At 44.0% G+C, this 15,688-nt stretch overlaps 1 protein-coding gene and 1 pseudogene across 1 annotated transcript in view; both read right to left on the bottom strand.

Annotated features, from left to right (window-relative positions):
- LOC135532080 (E3 ubiquitin/ISG15 ligase TRIM25-like) overlaps positions 1–15,688 on the bottom strand; it is a 38,563-nt gene that overhangs the window by 7,572 nt on the left and 15,303 nt on the right. The gene's annotated exons all lie outside the window — the stretch shown is intronic.
- LOC135532083 (E3 ubiquitin-protein ligase TRIM47-like) lies at positions 1,843–3,231 on the bottom strand (annotated as a pseudogene).

The following is a 15,688-nucleotide window of genomic DNA, read 5'->3' as shown; positions in this document are numbered from 1 at the left end:
GAAAACTCTCTCTCTATTCTAACTTACCACACATTCACATCACTGCCTCGACATGAATGTGTCCTGTCAGAGCCGTTTCCTGTCCGTTAACTGTTAACAGTCTCGAGCCACAGCTTAACCAATGAGCTACAAGGAGGTCTGACAGTCACGAGCCGTGCAGCAGCCTCTGCAGCAGCAGCCTCCCCCGGGTCCTAGTGCCCGCCCGGTAAGACGGTTAAGATGCGATGGAACGGTTGACGGAGAGAAAATAAATCACAGAGAAAATATATTGACTGATATATTGAATTGTTTAGGGAAGCTTTAGCTTTGGCTTTAAAACATTCTGAAAATACTTGAAAATAAAAATAATAGTAGCCCTCCTCAGGAACAACAAAATCCTCACAGACCAACTTCTTCTTCTATGATATAATGGAGGTCCTCAAATCTTATTTTGGGGATATGGAGGCGTCTCGTGTGGCCAATAGCCTGGGGAAATGCATAGCGCCAAATTCAAATAATACGCGATAAAACTCAAACTTTCATTAAATCACACATGCAGGGTACTCAATTAAAGCTACACTCGTTATGAATCCAGCCAACACGTCAGACTTTAAAAATGCTTTTCGGCGAAAGCATGAGAAGCTATTATCTGATAGCATGCACCCCCCTGAACCACCTGAACGAGATGTAAACAAATGAATTAGCGTCGCCGGCGCTACACAAAACGCTGAAATAAAATATAAAACATGCATTACCTTTGACGAGCTTCTTTGTTGGCACTGCAATATGTCCCATAAACATCACAATTGGTCCTTTTTTCGATTAATTCCGTCCATGTTTACCCCAAATGAACATTTATAAAGCCCGTTTTGATCCAGAAAAAAAACAGCTTTCCAAAACGCAACGTCATGACAAAACATTTCAAAAGTTGCTTAAAACTATGCCAAAATACTTCAAACTACTTTTGTAATCCAACTTTAGGTATTTTTAAACGTTAATAATCGATCAAATTGTTGACGGGGCGATCTGTATTCAATAACAGCAAGTCAACAATACATGCACGGTTTTCTCTCTTCCATAACATAATCCACAGTGTCACCTCTGCCTCTTCTTCGTTTCACCAATGATTAACTTCAACCCAAAGACTGGTGACATCCTGTGGAAGTTGTAGGAACTGTAAACTGGGCGCTATCTAATTTCCCTTGACAAAGACAATTCAGGGAACTGCCAGAGGGATTTTTGTTTTTCTGAACAGTTTTTCCTTGGGCTTTTGCCTGCTACATAAGTTCTGTTATAGTCACAGACATGATTGAACCAGTTTTAGAAACTTCAGAGTGTTTTCTATCCACACATACTAATCATATGCATATACTATAGTCCTGGCATGAGTAGCAGGAAGTTGAACAACAAAACCCACATGCTTTTTATCAAAAAGTAGAAATGCTGCACCCTATCCTTTAAGAGGTGTGGTCCACAAACCAACATTAAAACCCTCACAGACCAACTTCTTCTATGATATAATGGAGATCCTCAAACCAACGTTAAAGGTGCATGGCGCCACCTACTGTTCTGGAGTGTGTTCAATCACGGTTTACACCTCTAAATCCTCCTACCGAACTCAGTACTTCTGAGAAAATAAAAGAGTCCTACTAACTTCTAATAGACCCTCCCCATCCCCCAAATCACTTCCAAGTGTAATGTTTACTGTTCATTTCTGATTGTTTATTTCACTTTTGTTTATTGTCTATTTCACTTGCTTTGGCAATATAAACATATATTTCCATGCCAATAAAGACCTTTAAATCGAATTGAGAGAGAGAGTTCCATTTTAATGTATAGGGGGCATGAGTCAGTCATGGTTACTCATGGTTATGTGATGAGGCAGCCCAGTTGGTTACATGAACCAGTCTATTCTCTGAAAGGGGTCCAGACAGCCTGTTCCCAACAGTGGGGTCAGTGGGATTGGATAGGGGCCCCTCTCTCTCTCTCTCTGACTGGAGGAGAGAAGTGAAATGGTGTGTCTCCTCTGGTCAACAATACTCACCTTGAAAGACTTCACAGCCTGTTGGAGCTTCTTCAGCTCCTTCTCTCTCTCCTGGAATCTCTGCTGGACCTTCTGCTGACTCATCCCCAGCTGCCTCTGTGGAGAATCACTCTTCAATGAGCTATCAAGCTTTATTAGTCCAGTAGATCAATAGTATAGTAATGTGACATAGGACCCATAGAGAGGAAGGTCTACAATCCTGAGGAAGTCCCTTTACAATATTATATTATGTTGCTATGTGAATGATTGTAGTTTTTATGGCAGGATTTCATGTATCAAAGAGTTGAGACTGAACTTTGGACTCATAAAAGGCCATTCAGAATGATAATAGTGATTGACTTTAGAAAATGGTGATACATTTGGAGAATCTGGGTTAACATATCTATATACTCAAGGTTTGTGTTCATATTTGTGGATCCATTTCATATTGTATATAATATAATGATCTCATATTCAAACATATTTAGTTTCTACTGTATCTTTAATTCTTTGTTTATCAGACAGTCACCAACAAGTTGTTCTGGTCTTACCTGTTTCTCAGTCCTCTCTGCTGCAGCTGACACTGTATCATGGCCTTTATGTTCATCCATTGTACACAGATAACAGATACACTGCTGATCGGTACGACAGTAAACCTCCAGCAGTTTGTCATGATGAGAGCAGATCTTCTCCTGTAGTTGTGCGGTGGCTTTGACCAGCTTGTGCTTCTTGAAAGCAGGAGACTCATAGTGAGGTTGGAGGTGAGTCTCACAGTAAGAGGCCAGACATGCCAGACAGGACATGAGGGCTTTCTGCTTTCTGGTCCCAGTGCAGACATCACACGCCACATCTCCAGGTCCAGCATAGCACAGAGCAGGAGGGGGAGCAGCCTGGAGTCCTGTCTTCCTCAGTTTCTCCACCAGCTCAGCCAACATGTTATTTTTCCTCAGATTAGGCCTTGGAGTGAAGGTCTCTCTGCACTGAGGACAGCTATAGACCCCTTTCAGATCATCCTGATCCCAGCAGCCCTCAATACAGCTCCTACAGTAACTGTGTCCACAGGGAATAGTGACCGGCTCCTTCAGTAGATCCAGACAGACAGAACAACAGAACTGGTCCTGGTCCAGCAGAACTCCCTGTTGAGCCATTTGGACGGTTGTTCACTCTCACACAGACAGACGACAGAGAGACTCAGATCAGTTTAGTTTCCTCAGAAGAGAGTTTGTGGGAAGGGGAGGGACTTCCTGGTTCTGCCAGAGGGGTGGGGTTAGAGGGAGGGAAGGAGGGAGTGAGAGAGGGAGGGGTTAGAGGACGGGAGGGAGAGAGAGAGGCAAAGTTGAGAAGGAGACAATATTTTAGTTCCTAGGTTAGGACCCTTAATATGGAATAAATTAAATAGAGTGGTTAGAATATATAAAGGGTAACAGTTTCTATGAAGTCCATATCTATAATTATTTTAATTACCTTTATAATGCCTTATAACTTTATTTAATCAGGCAAGTCAGTTAAGAACAAATTCTTATTTTCAATGACGGCCTGTGAACAGTGGGTTAACTGCCTGTTCAGTGGCAGAACGACAGATTTGTACCTTGTCAGCTCAGGGGTTTGAACTTGCAACCTTCCGGTTACTAGTCCAACGCTCTAACCACTAGGCTACCCTGCCGCCCCAATAACTCACTTGTCTATAATAATTAATAAGTAGTTGTAATGAGGAGGGAACTTGATATTGATACAATGTACTGTAGGTGAAATGAATACTGTATGTATTGACTGATCATTGAGAATGAGGTAATACTTTACATTACAGTGTGTTTATTACTGACAGGTCTAGGGTCAGGGTTAGAGAATGATGTAACACTTTACATTACAGTGTGTTTATTACTGACAGGTCTAGGGTCAGGGTTAGAGAATGATGTAACACTTTACATTACAGTGTGTTTATTACTGACAGGTCTAGGGTCAGGGTTAGAGAATGATGTAACACTTTACATTACAGTGTTTATTACTGACAGGTCTAGGGTCAGGGTTAGAGAATGATGTAACACTTTACATTACAGTGTGGTTATTACTGACAGGTCTAGGGTCAGGGTTAGAGAATGATGTAACACTTTACATTACAGTGTGGTTATTACTGACAGGTCTAGGGTCAGGGTTAGAGAATGATGTAACACTTTACATTACAGTGTGTTTATTACTGACAGGTCTAGGGTCAGGGTTAGAGAATGATGTAACACTTTACATTACAGTGTGTTTATTACTGACAGGTCTAGGGTCAGGGTTAGAGAATGATGTAACACTTTACATTACAGTGTGTTTATTACTGACAGGTCTAGGGTCAGGGTTAGAGAATGATGTAACACTTTACATTACAGTGTGTTTATTACTGACAGGTCTAGGGTCAGGGTTAGAGAATGATGTAACACTTTACATTACAGTGTGTTTATTACTGACAGGTCTAGGGTCAGGGTTAGAGAATGATGTAACACTTTACATTACAGTGTGTTATTACTGACAGGTCTAGGGTCAGGGTTAGAGAATGATGTAACACTTTACATTACAGTGTGGTTATTACTGACAGGTCTAGGGTCAGGGTTAGAGAATGATGTAACACTTTACATTACAGTGTGTTTATTACTGACAGGTCTAGGGTCAGGGTTAGAGAATGATGTAACACTTTACATTACAGTGTGTTTATTACTGACAGGTCTAGGGTCAGGGTTAGAGAATGATGTAACACTTTACATTACAGTGTGTTTATTACTGACAGGTCTAGGGTCAGGGTGAGAATGATGTAACACTTTACATTACAGTGTGTTTATTACTGACAGGTCTAGGGTCAGGGTTAGAGAATGATGTAACACTTTACATTACAGTGTGGTTATTACTGACAGGTCTAGGGTCAGGGTTAGAGAATGATGTAACACTTTACATTACAGTGTGTTTATTACTGACAGGTCTAGGGTCAGGGTTAGAGAATGATGTAACACTTTACATTACAGTGTGTTTATTACTGACAGGTCTAGGGTCAGGGTTAGAGAATGATGTAACACTTTACATTACAGTGTGTTTATTACTGACAGGTCTAGGGTCAGGGTTAGAGAATGATGTAACACTTTACATTACAGTGTGGTTATTACTGACAGGTCTAGGGTCAGGGTTAGAGAATGATGTAACACTTTACATTACAGTGTGTTTATTACTGACAGGTCTAGGGTCAGGGTTAGAGAATGATGTAACACTTTACATTACAGTGTGTTTATTACTGACAGGTCTAGGGTCAGGGTTAGAGAATGATGTAACACTTTACATTACAGTGTGTTTATTACTGACAGGTCTAGGGTCAGGGTTAGAGAATGATGTAACACTTTACATTACAGTGTGTTTATTACTGACAGGTCTAGGGTCAGGGTTAGAGAATGATGTAACACTTTACATTACAGTGTGTTTATTACTGACAGGTCTAGGGTCAGGGTTAGAGAATGATGTAACACTTTACATTACAGTGTGTTTATTACTGATTACTGACAGGTCTAGGGTCAGGGTTAGAGAATGATGTAACACTTTACATTACAGTGTGTTTATTACTGACAGGTCTAGGGTCAGGGTTAGAGAATGATGTAACACTTTACATTACAGTGTGGTTATTACTGACAGGTCTAGGGTCAGGGTTAGAGAATGATGTAACACTTTACATTACAGTGTGTTTATTACTGACAGGTCTAGGGTCAGGGTTAGAGAATGATGTAACACTTTACATTACAGTGTGTTTATTACTGACAGGTCTAGGGTCAGGGTCAGAGAATGATGTAACACTTTACATTACAGTGTGTTTATTACTGACAGGTCTAGGGTCAGGGTTAGAGAATGATGTAACACTTTACATTACAGTGTGGTTATTACTGACAGGTCTAGGGTCAGGGTTAGAGAATGATGTAACACTTTACATTACAGTGTGTTTATTACTGACAGGTCTAGGGTCAGGGTTAGAGAATGATGTAACACTTTACATTACAGTGTGTTTATTACTGACAGGTCTAGGGTCAGGGTTAGAGAATGATGTAACACTTTACATTACAGTGTGTTTATTACTGACAGGTCTAGGGTCAGGGTTAGAGAATGATGTAACACTTTACATTGCAGTGTGTTTATTACTGACAGGTCTAGGGTCAGGGTTAGAGAATGATGTAACACTTTACATTACAGTGTGTTTATTACTGACAGGTCTAGGGTCAGGGTTAGAGAATGATGTAACACTTTACATTACAGTGTGGTTATTACTGACAGGTCTAGGGTCAGGGGTAGAGGTACTACATTCAGCAGTAACCCCAGACGTTTTACAATCAGAGTTCTTTGCGTCTCTTCTTAGTCATACAGATCCCCCACATCTTATAGGTGGACGGGGTTATGAACATAGTTCTAGTTTTTGCATTTCTATGTTGGCCTGGTATGGTTCCGAATCAGAGGCATGTCTATCGTTGTCTCTGATTGGGGATCATATTTAGGCAGCCTTTTTTCCACCTGTTGTGTGTGGGATCTTGTTTATGTATAGTGAGGACAACATTGGCTTCACGTTTCTTTGTTTTGGTGAGTTTCGTTTCCATTAAACATGTGGAACTCTACTCACGCTGTGCCTTGGTCCATTCATTTTCTAAACGATCATGGCTGGGTGTCTTCAGAGACTGAGAGGTAGAGAGACACACTGTCAAGGTGACAGGTATCCTCGTGGTTTAGAGACTGAGAGGTACAGAGACACACTGTCAAGGTGACAGGTATCCTATTGGTTTAGAGACTGAGAGGTACAGAGACACACTGTCAAGGTGACAGGTATCCTCGTGGTTTAGAGACTGAGAGGTACAGAGACACACTGTCAAGGTGACAGGTATCCTAGTGGTTTAGAGACTGAGAGGTACAGAGACACACTGTCAAGGTGACAGGTATCCTAGTGGTTTAGAGACTGACACACTGTCAAGGTGACAGGTATCCTCGTGGTTTAGAGACTGAGAGGTACACACTGTCAAGGTGACAGGTATCCTAGTGGTTTAGAGACTGAGAGGTACAGAGACACACTGTCAAGGTGACAGGTATCCTAGTGGTTTAGAGACTGAGAGGTACAGAGACACACTGTCAAGGTGACAGGTATCCTAGTGGTTTAGAGACTGAGAGGTAGAGAGACACACTGTCAAGGTGACAGGTATCCTAGTGGTTTAGAGACTGAGAGGTACAGAGACACACTGTCAAGGTGACAGGTATCCTAGTGGTTTAGAGACTGAGAGGTACAGAGACACACTGTCAAGGTGACAGGTATTCTAGTGGTTTAGAGCATAGAGACAGTAACTGAAAGGTTGCTGGTTTGAATCCCTGAGCTGACTTGGTGAAACCTCTGTCTATGTTCCCTTGAACAAGACACTTAACCATAATTGTTCCTGCAAATTGCTCTGGATTAGAACTTCTGCTAAAAAGTCCAAACATCTGGCGGTGCTTTCATGTCAAAAACCTTATTCTATTCTAGTCATTATATTATAATGTATTATATTATAAGAGTCTCCACTCAGTATGGTGTTAATGATGACTGTTTTTTGTCTACATTGATTGAATGGTTAGGACTCTCTCTCTGTAGTCACAGTTTAAATCCCAAGAGACCTAAAGGAAGCATTCAACCCTGTGTCCCTTCATCCAGTCATAGTAAACTGTCTGTCTGTCTGTCTGTCTGTCTGTCTGTCTGTCTGTCTGTCTGTCTGTCTGTCTGTCTGTCGACACAGCCAACTTCTCTGCTGTGGTTGTTGCTGCTGCTATCAGTGTTAAGGTCAAGGTACAAAGTGATTGACCTCCCTCTGAGCCATATACAGAGTTCAACCCCTCTAAACATGTCATCTTTTATATCCTATTGTCACGACTTCCGCCGAAGTTGGCTCTCCTGCCCGTTCGGGCGGTGCTCGGCGGTCGTCGTCACCGTCCTATTAGCCACTACCGATCCCTTTTTCGTGTATCTGTTGGTTTTGTCTGATTGGTTTCACCGGTGTGTTGTTTAGTTAATTAGTGTCTGTATTTAATGTAGGTTGTCCCGCCCTTGTTTTGTGCGGGATTGTTTATTTTGTCATTCTTTTTGTCTGTCGGTGTTTTGTGTTTCTTATTCTCCGGTTAGTCTTTATCCTGTGTTGGATAATTTCACCCTGTGTGTATTTGGGTTGACCGTTGTTTATTTTGTTCACCGAATAGTTATTATCTGAACCATTCTGACATCGGAAGGGCGTCCTCACATCTTTGGAACAGGAGGTTATATAGTCATCAAGGGCTTATGTAGGAAGGGAGAGGAGGGCGTGTTTGAAAAGTTTTATAGCCCATCCAAAGGGTGGGCCACTGATTGAGCAGCCCTATCTTATGAAAACCCAAATCTCACATTTTAGAAGCTAAAATAACATTTCATCCCATCACGAATAATTTAATATTCAAACATTTAAATTGAACATTAATTCCATGTGAGTCTGATAACTCTGATGTGTAGACTTTCCACTGTAGGGTTTATGTCATCTTCTCATTGATGAGAATGTTTCAGATGACAACCGAACTGACATCATATTCATTAACCTCTCTGGCCCACCCGACACGCAAGCGTCCCACCTTGCCAACAATAAATGCAAATGCGCTACGCCAAATGCTAATAGCACTCGTTCACTCAAACGTTCATTAAAACTCACATGCAGGGTACTCAATTCAAGCTACACTCGTTGTGAATCTAGCCAATGAGTCAGATTTGTAAAATGCTTTTCAGCGAAAGCATGAGAAGCTATTATCTGATAGCAGGCAACACCCCAAAATATCAGAAGGGGACGTAAACAAAGGAATTAGCGTAGACGGCGCTACACAAAACGCTGAAATAAAATATAAAACATTCATTACCTTTGACGAGCTTCTTTGTTGGCACTCCTATATGTCCCATAAACATCACAATTGGGTCTTTTTTTTCGATTAAATCGGTACTTGTATACCCAAAATGTCCATTTATGAAGACATTTTAACATTTTGTTAAGGCTACGCACAATACTGCCCCCTTTGGAGGAATTGCGTGCCCATAGTAAACAGAAAAAAAATCTGTCCAAAATTGCTAATATATGCATATAATAATTATTATTGAATAGAAAACACTCTAAAGCTTCTAAAACCGTTCAAATTATGTCTGTATGTAAAGCAGAACTCACAGGGCAGCCATTCTCCCAAACTCTCTCTCTCATCAGGAAAGTTACCCCAACTTTGACGTCATCGCCCCCACCCTTCCCAACCAGCTACGGATCTGGGAACAGTTTCTGTGTCTTCGGCGGGATGTGTTCTTTCAATAGGGCGAGTAATGGAAAAATCCCGCGAGCTTTGACCTTTTGGCAGCCAAAATACTAGGCGTCGCGATAAAATAGACTCGCGTTCTGGCGCGACTGGTACACAATCATTCCTTTGTTCCAGATTGCCTGAGAGGAGCTGCTTTTGTCCGGTCGAATCGCCAATTGTTTTGTACGTTAATAACATCCTAAAGCTTGATTCTGCACTTAGTTTGACCAGTTTGGATAACATATAATATGTAATTTTGAAGTTTTGATGCGCAACTGTGCGGGACCAGAAGTCATTTTGGGTGCATTTCAGCTGAAGCTGTTAGCATATGCTAATACAGAGACACACAAACGATGTATTGGGTAAGTTTGACTCCTTCCACTACATTCTGATCGAAGACCATCAAAGGTAAGGGAATATTTATTTTGTAATTTTGTATTTCTGTTGACTCCAACATAGCAGAGAAATATTGCTTACGTCTGAGCGCCGCCTCAGATTATTGCCCAGTGAACGATTTCTGTAACGTTAAAAATAAATGTAACACAGCGGTTGCATTAAGAAGCAGTGTATGTTTCTAACTATATGTAGAACATGTATATTTAGTCAAAGTAAGAGCGTCTGCTAAATTACTTAAATGTAAATGTAATGTGTATTGCTGTTATCTGCCGGAGTTATCTATAATTTCTCCTAACATTTTTGTAGCATTTTTTGAACATGGCTCAATGTAAACGGAGATTTATGGATATAAATTGCATATTATTGAAAAAAACATAAATGTACTGTGTAACATGTCCTATTACTGTGATCTGATGAAGATTTTCAAAAGGTTAGTGAATTATTTTTCTTTTAATCCTGCGTTTGTAATTGCATCTTGTTTGACAAAATGGCTACATATTGTATGTGTCTTTGTGGTGGTTTGATATACATATGAGCTATGTTTTCGCCGTAAAACATTTTAGAAATCTGACTCGCTGGGAAGATGAACAAGGTGTTTATCTTTCATTTGAGCTATTGGACTTGTTAATGTGTGGAGGTTAAATATTTCTAAGAATATTTTTGCATTCTGTGCGCCATCTTTTGAGTTGAGCATGGGGGGGGGGGTGCCCTTGGGGAACGTGGTAGCATGATGTCGTTAACATGTTTTTGAATCATGTTGGAGACTGGAACACATAGGGTATTACTGCCCCCTGCTGGAGACTGGAGCACACTGCAGTCCATTTCAGGTCCGTGGGGTTTTACTGCCCCCTGCTGGAGACTGGAGCACACTGCAGTCCCTGGCTTTCTTTGCGCAGCTTGAGGATGAGGTCCTCATCACCTGTTGTGACGGATCCAACAAATATCCCCAGGTGAAGGCAGGGTCCCATCTCATCCAACACATCATTGACTCTTACTAGATGCTGTTCTTCCACTAACCTCATTGCAACTTCCCTCCAAGTCTCCGACCACTACCTTGTATCCTTTTCCCTCTCGCTCTCATCCAACACTTCCCACACCGCCCCTACTCGGATGGTATCGCGCCGTCCCAACCTTCGCTCTCTCTCCCCCCGCTACTCTCTCCTCTTCCATCCTATCATCTCTTCCCTCTGCTCATACCTTCTCCAACCTATCTCCTGATTCTGCCTCCTCAACCCTCCTCTCTTCCCTTTCTGCATCCTTTGACTCTCTATGTCCCCTATCCTCCAGGCCGGCTCGGTCCTCCCCTCCCGCTCCGTGGCTCGACGACTCATTGCGAGCTCACAGAACAGAGCTCCGGGCAGCCGAGCGGAAATGGAGGAAAACTCGCCTCCCTGCGGACCTGGCATCCTTTCACTCCCTCCTCTCTACATTTTCCTCCTCTGTCTCTGCTGCTAAAGCCACTTTCTACCACTCTAAATTCCAAGCATCTGCCTCTAACCCTAGGAAGCTCTTTGCCACCTTCTCCTCCCTCCTGAATCCTCCTCCCCCTCCCCCCCCTCCCTCTCTGCAGATGACTTCGTCAACCATTTTGAAAAGAAGGTCGACGACATCCGATCCTCGTTTGCTAAGTCAAACGACGCCGCTGGTTCTGCTCACACTGCCCTACCCTGTGCTCTGACCTCTTTCTCCCCTCTCTCTCCAGATGAAATCTCGCTTCTTGTGACGGCCGGCCGCCCAACAACCTGCCCGCTTGACCCTATCCCCTCCTCTCTTCTCCAGACCATTTCCGGAGACCTTCTGCCTTACCTCACTTCGCTCATCAACTCATCCCTGACCGCTGGCTACGTCCCTTCCGTCTTCAAGAGAGCGAGAGTTGCACCCCTTCTGAAAAAACCTACACTCGATCCCTCCGATGTCAACAACTACAGACCAGTATCCCTTCTTTCTTTTCTCTCCAAAACTCTTGAACGTGCCGTCCTTGGCCAGCTCTCCCGCTATCTCTCTCAGAATGACCTTCTTGATCCAAATCAGTCAGGTTTCAAGACTAGTCATTCAACTGAGACTGCTCTTCTCTGTATCACGGAGGCGCTCCGCACTGCTAAAGCTAACTCTCTCTCCTCTGCTCTCATCCTTCTAGACCTATCGGCTGCCTTCGATACTGTGAACCATCAGATCCTCCTCTCCACCCTCTCCGAGTTGGGCATCTCCGGTGCGGCCCACGCTTGGATTGCGTCCTACCTGACAGGTCGCTCCTACCAGGTGGCGTGGCGAGAATCTGTCTCCTCGCCACGCGCTCTCACCACTGGTGTCCCCCAGGGCTCTGTTCTAGGCCCTCTCCTATTCTCGCTATACACCAAGTCACTTGGCTCTGTCATAACCTCACATGGTCTCTCCTATCATTGCTATGCAGACGACACACAATTAATCTTCTCCTTTCCCCCTTCTGATGACCAGGTGGCGAATCGCATCTCTGCATGTCTGGCAGACATATCAGTGTGGATGACGGATCACCACCTCAAGCTGAACCTCGGCAAGACGGAGCTGCTCTTCCTCCCGGGGAAGGACTGCCCGTTCCATGATCTCGCCATCACGGTTGACAACTCCATTGTGTCCTCCTCCCAGAGAGCTAAGAACCTTGGCGTGATCCTGGACAACACCCTGTCGTTCTCAATCAACATCATGGCGGTGGCCCGTTCCTGTAGGTTCATGCTCTACAACATCCGCAGAGTACGACCCTGCCTCACACAGGAAGCGGCGCAGGTCCTAATCCAGGCACTTGTCATCTCCCGTCTGGATTACTGCAACTCGCTGTTGGCTGGGCTCCCTGCCTGTGCCATTAAACCCCTACAACTCATCCAGAACGCCGCAGCCCGTCTGGTGTTCAACCTTCCCAAGTTCTCTCACGTCACCCCGCTCCTCCGCTCTCTCCACTGGCTTCCAGTTGAAGCTCGCATCCGCTACAAGACCATGGTGCTTGCCTACGGAGCTGTGAGGGGAACGGCACCGCAGTACCTCCAGGCTCTGATCAGGCCCTACACCCAAACAAGGGCACTGCGTTCATCCACCTCTGGCCTGCTCGCCTCCCTACCACTGAGGAAGTACAGTTCCCGCTCAGCCCAGTCAAAACTGTTCGCTGCTCTGGCCCCCCAATGGTGGAACAAACTCCCTCACGACGCCAGGACAGCGGAGTCAATCACCACCTTCCGGAGACACCTGAAACCCCACCTCTTCAAGGAATACCTAGGATAGGATAAGTAATCCTTCTCACCCCCCCCTTAAATGATTTAGATGCACTATTGTAAAGTGGCTGTTCCACTGGATGTCAGAAGGTGAATTCACCAATTTGTAAGTCGCTCTGGATAAGAGCGTCTGCTAAATGTCTTAAATGTAAATGTAAATGTTATAGGAGGCAGCATTACCCATGTTAAACTATGGAATGAACTGTACATTTTATGGTGAATTTTAATACAGATTTACTTTAATACAATAATTCCTTGAATGTAATTAGTTTGTGTTTTGTAATTATGTTATTGAAACAGAATAAGTCAGTAATAGGGTAATAAATAAGTCCAGTCCAACCGTTACCTCTCTCCTCTTTCACATCTCTCTATCATCACTCCATGGGGGAGTACAACCATTACCTCTCTCCTCTTTCACATCCCTCTATCATCACTCCATGTGGGAGTACAACCATTACCTCTCTCCTCTTTCACATCCCTCTATCATCAATCCATGGGGGAGTACAACCATTACCTCTCTCCTCTTTCACATCCCTCTATCATCAATCCATGGGGGCGTCCCTTTAAATATAATGATTGGTGTTGACATGCTTTAGGGGCATCTGGACACCACCTGGTATCATACTGCTGTAACAACACAGCACCTAAACCTGCTTTAGAGGCATCTGGACACCACCTGGTATCATACTGTTGTAACAACACAGCACCTAAAACTGCTTTAGAGGCATCTGGACACCACCTGGTATCATACTGCTGTAACAACACAGCACCTAAACCTGCTTTAGAGGCATCTGGACACCACCTGGTATCATACTGCTGTAACAACACAGCACCTAAACCTGCTTTAGAGGCATCTGGACACCACCTGGTATCATACTGCTGTAACAACACAGCACCTAAACCTGCATTAGAGGCATCTGGACACCACCTGGTATCATACTGCTGTAACAACACAGCACCTAAACCTGCTTTAGAGGCATCTGGACACCACCTGGTATCATACTGCTGTAACACAGCACCTAAACCTGCATCAGAGGCATCTGGACACCACCTGGTATCATACTGCTGTAACAACACAGCACCTAAACCTGCTTTAGAGGCATCTGGACACCACCTGGTATCATACTGCTGTAACAACACAGCACCTAAACCTGCTTTAGAGGCATCTGGACACCACCTGGTATCATACTGCTGTAACAACACAGCACCTAAACCTGCATTAGCGGCATCTGGACACCACCTGGTATCATACTGCTGTAACAACACAGCACCTAAACCTGCTTTAGAGGCATCTGGACACCACCTGGTATCATACTGCTGTAACAACACAGCACCTAAACCTGCTTTAGAGGCATCTGGACACCACCTGGTATCATACTGCTGTAACAACACAGCACCTAAACCTGCTTTAGAGGCATCTGGACACCACCTGGTATCATACTGCTGTAACAACACAGCACCTAAACCTGCTTTAGGGCATCTGGACACCACCTGGTATCATACTGCTGTAACAACACAGCACCTAAACCTGCATTAGAGGCATCTGGACACCACCTGGTATCATACTGCTGTAACAACACAGCACCTAAACCTGCATTAGAGGCATCTGGACACCACCTGGTATCATACTGCTGTAACAACACAGCACCTAAACCTGCTTTAGAGGCATCTGGACACCACCTGGTATCATACTGCTGTAACAACACAGCACCTAAACCTGCATTAGAGGCATCTGGACACCACCTGGTATCATACTGCTATAACAACACAGCACCTAAACCTGCATTAGAGGCATCTGGACACCACCTGGTATCATACTGCTGTAACAACACAGCACCTAAACCTGCTTTAGAGGCATCTGGACACCACCTGGTATCATACTGCTGTAACAACACAGCACCTAAACCTGCTTTAGAGGCATCTGGACACCACCTGGTATCATACTGCTGTAACAACACAGCACCTAAACCTGCTTTAGAGGCATCTGGACACCACCTGGTATCATACTGATGTAACAACACAGCACCTAAACCTGCTTTAGGGCATCTGGACACCACCTGGTATCATACTGCTGTAACACAGCACCTAAACCTGCTTTAGAGGCATCTGGACACCACCTGGTATCATACTGCTGTAACAACACAGCACCTAAACCTGCTTTAGAGGCATCTGGACACCACCTGGTATCATACTGCTGTAACAACACAGCACCTAAACCTGCTTTAGAGGCATCTGGACACCACCTGGTATCATACTGCTGTAACACAGCACCTAAACCTGCTTTAGAGGCATCTGGACACCACCTGGTATCATACTGCTGTAACACAGCACCTAAACCTGCATTAGAGGCATCTGGACACCACCTGGTATCATACTGCTGTAACAACACAGCACCTAAACCTGCTTTAGAGGCATCTGGACACCACCTGGTATCATACTGCTGTAACAACACAGCACCTAACCCTGCATTAGAGGCATCTGGACACCACCTGGTATCATACTGCTGTAACAACACAGCACCTAAACCTGCTTTAGAGGCATCTGGACACCACCTGGTATCATACTGCTGTAACAACACAGCACCTAAACCTGCTTTAGAGGCATCTGGACACCACCTGGTATCATACTGCTGTAACAACACAGCACCTAAACCTGCTTTAGAGGCATCTGGACACCACCTGGTATCATACTGCTGTAACAACACAGCACCTAAACCTGCTTTAGGGGCATCTGG

Source organism: Oncorhynchus masou, unplaced genomic scaffold (genome assembly GCF_036934945.1).
Source record: "Oncorhynchus masou masou isolate Uvic2021 unplaced genomic scaffold, UVic_Omas_1.1 unplaced_scaffold_1714, whole genome shotgun sequence".
Classification (NCBI taxonomy): domain Eukaryota; kingdom Metazoa; phylum Chordata; class Actinopteri; order Salmoniformes; family Salmonidae; genus Oncorhynchus; species Oncorhynchus masou.
This window is presented reverse-complemented; position numbering and strand designations above follow the sequence as displayed.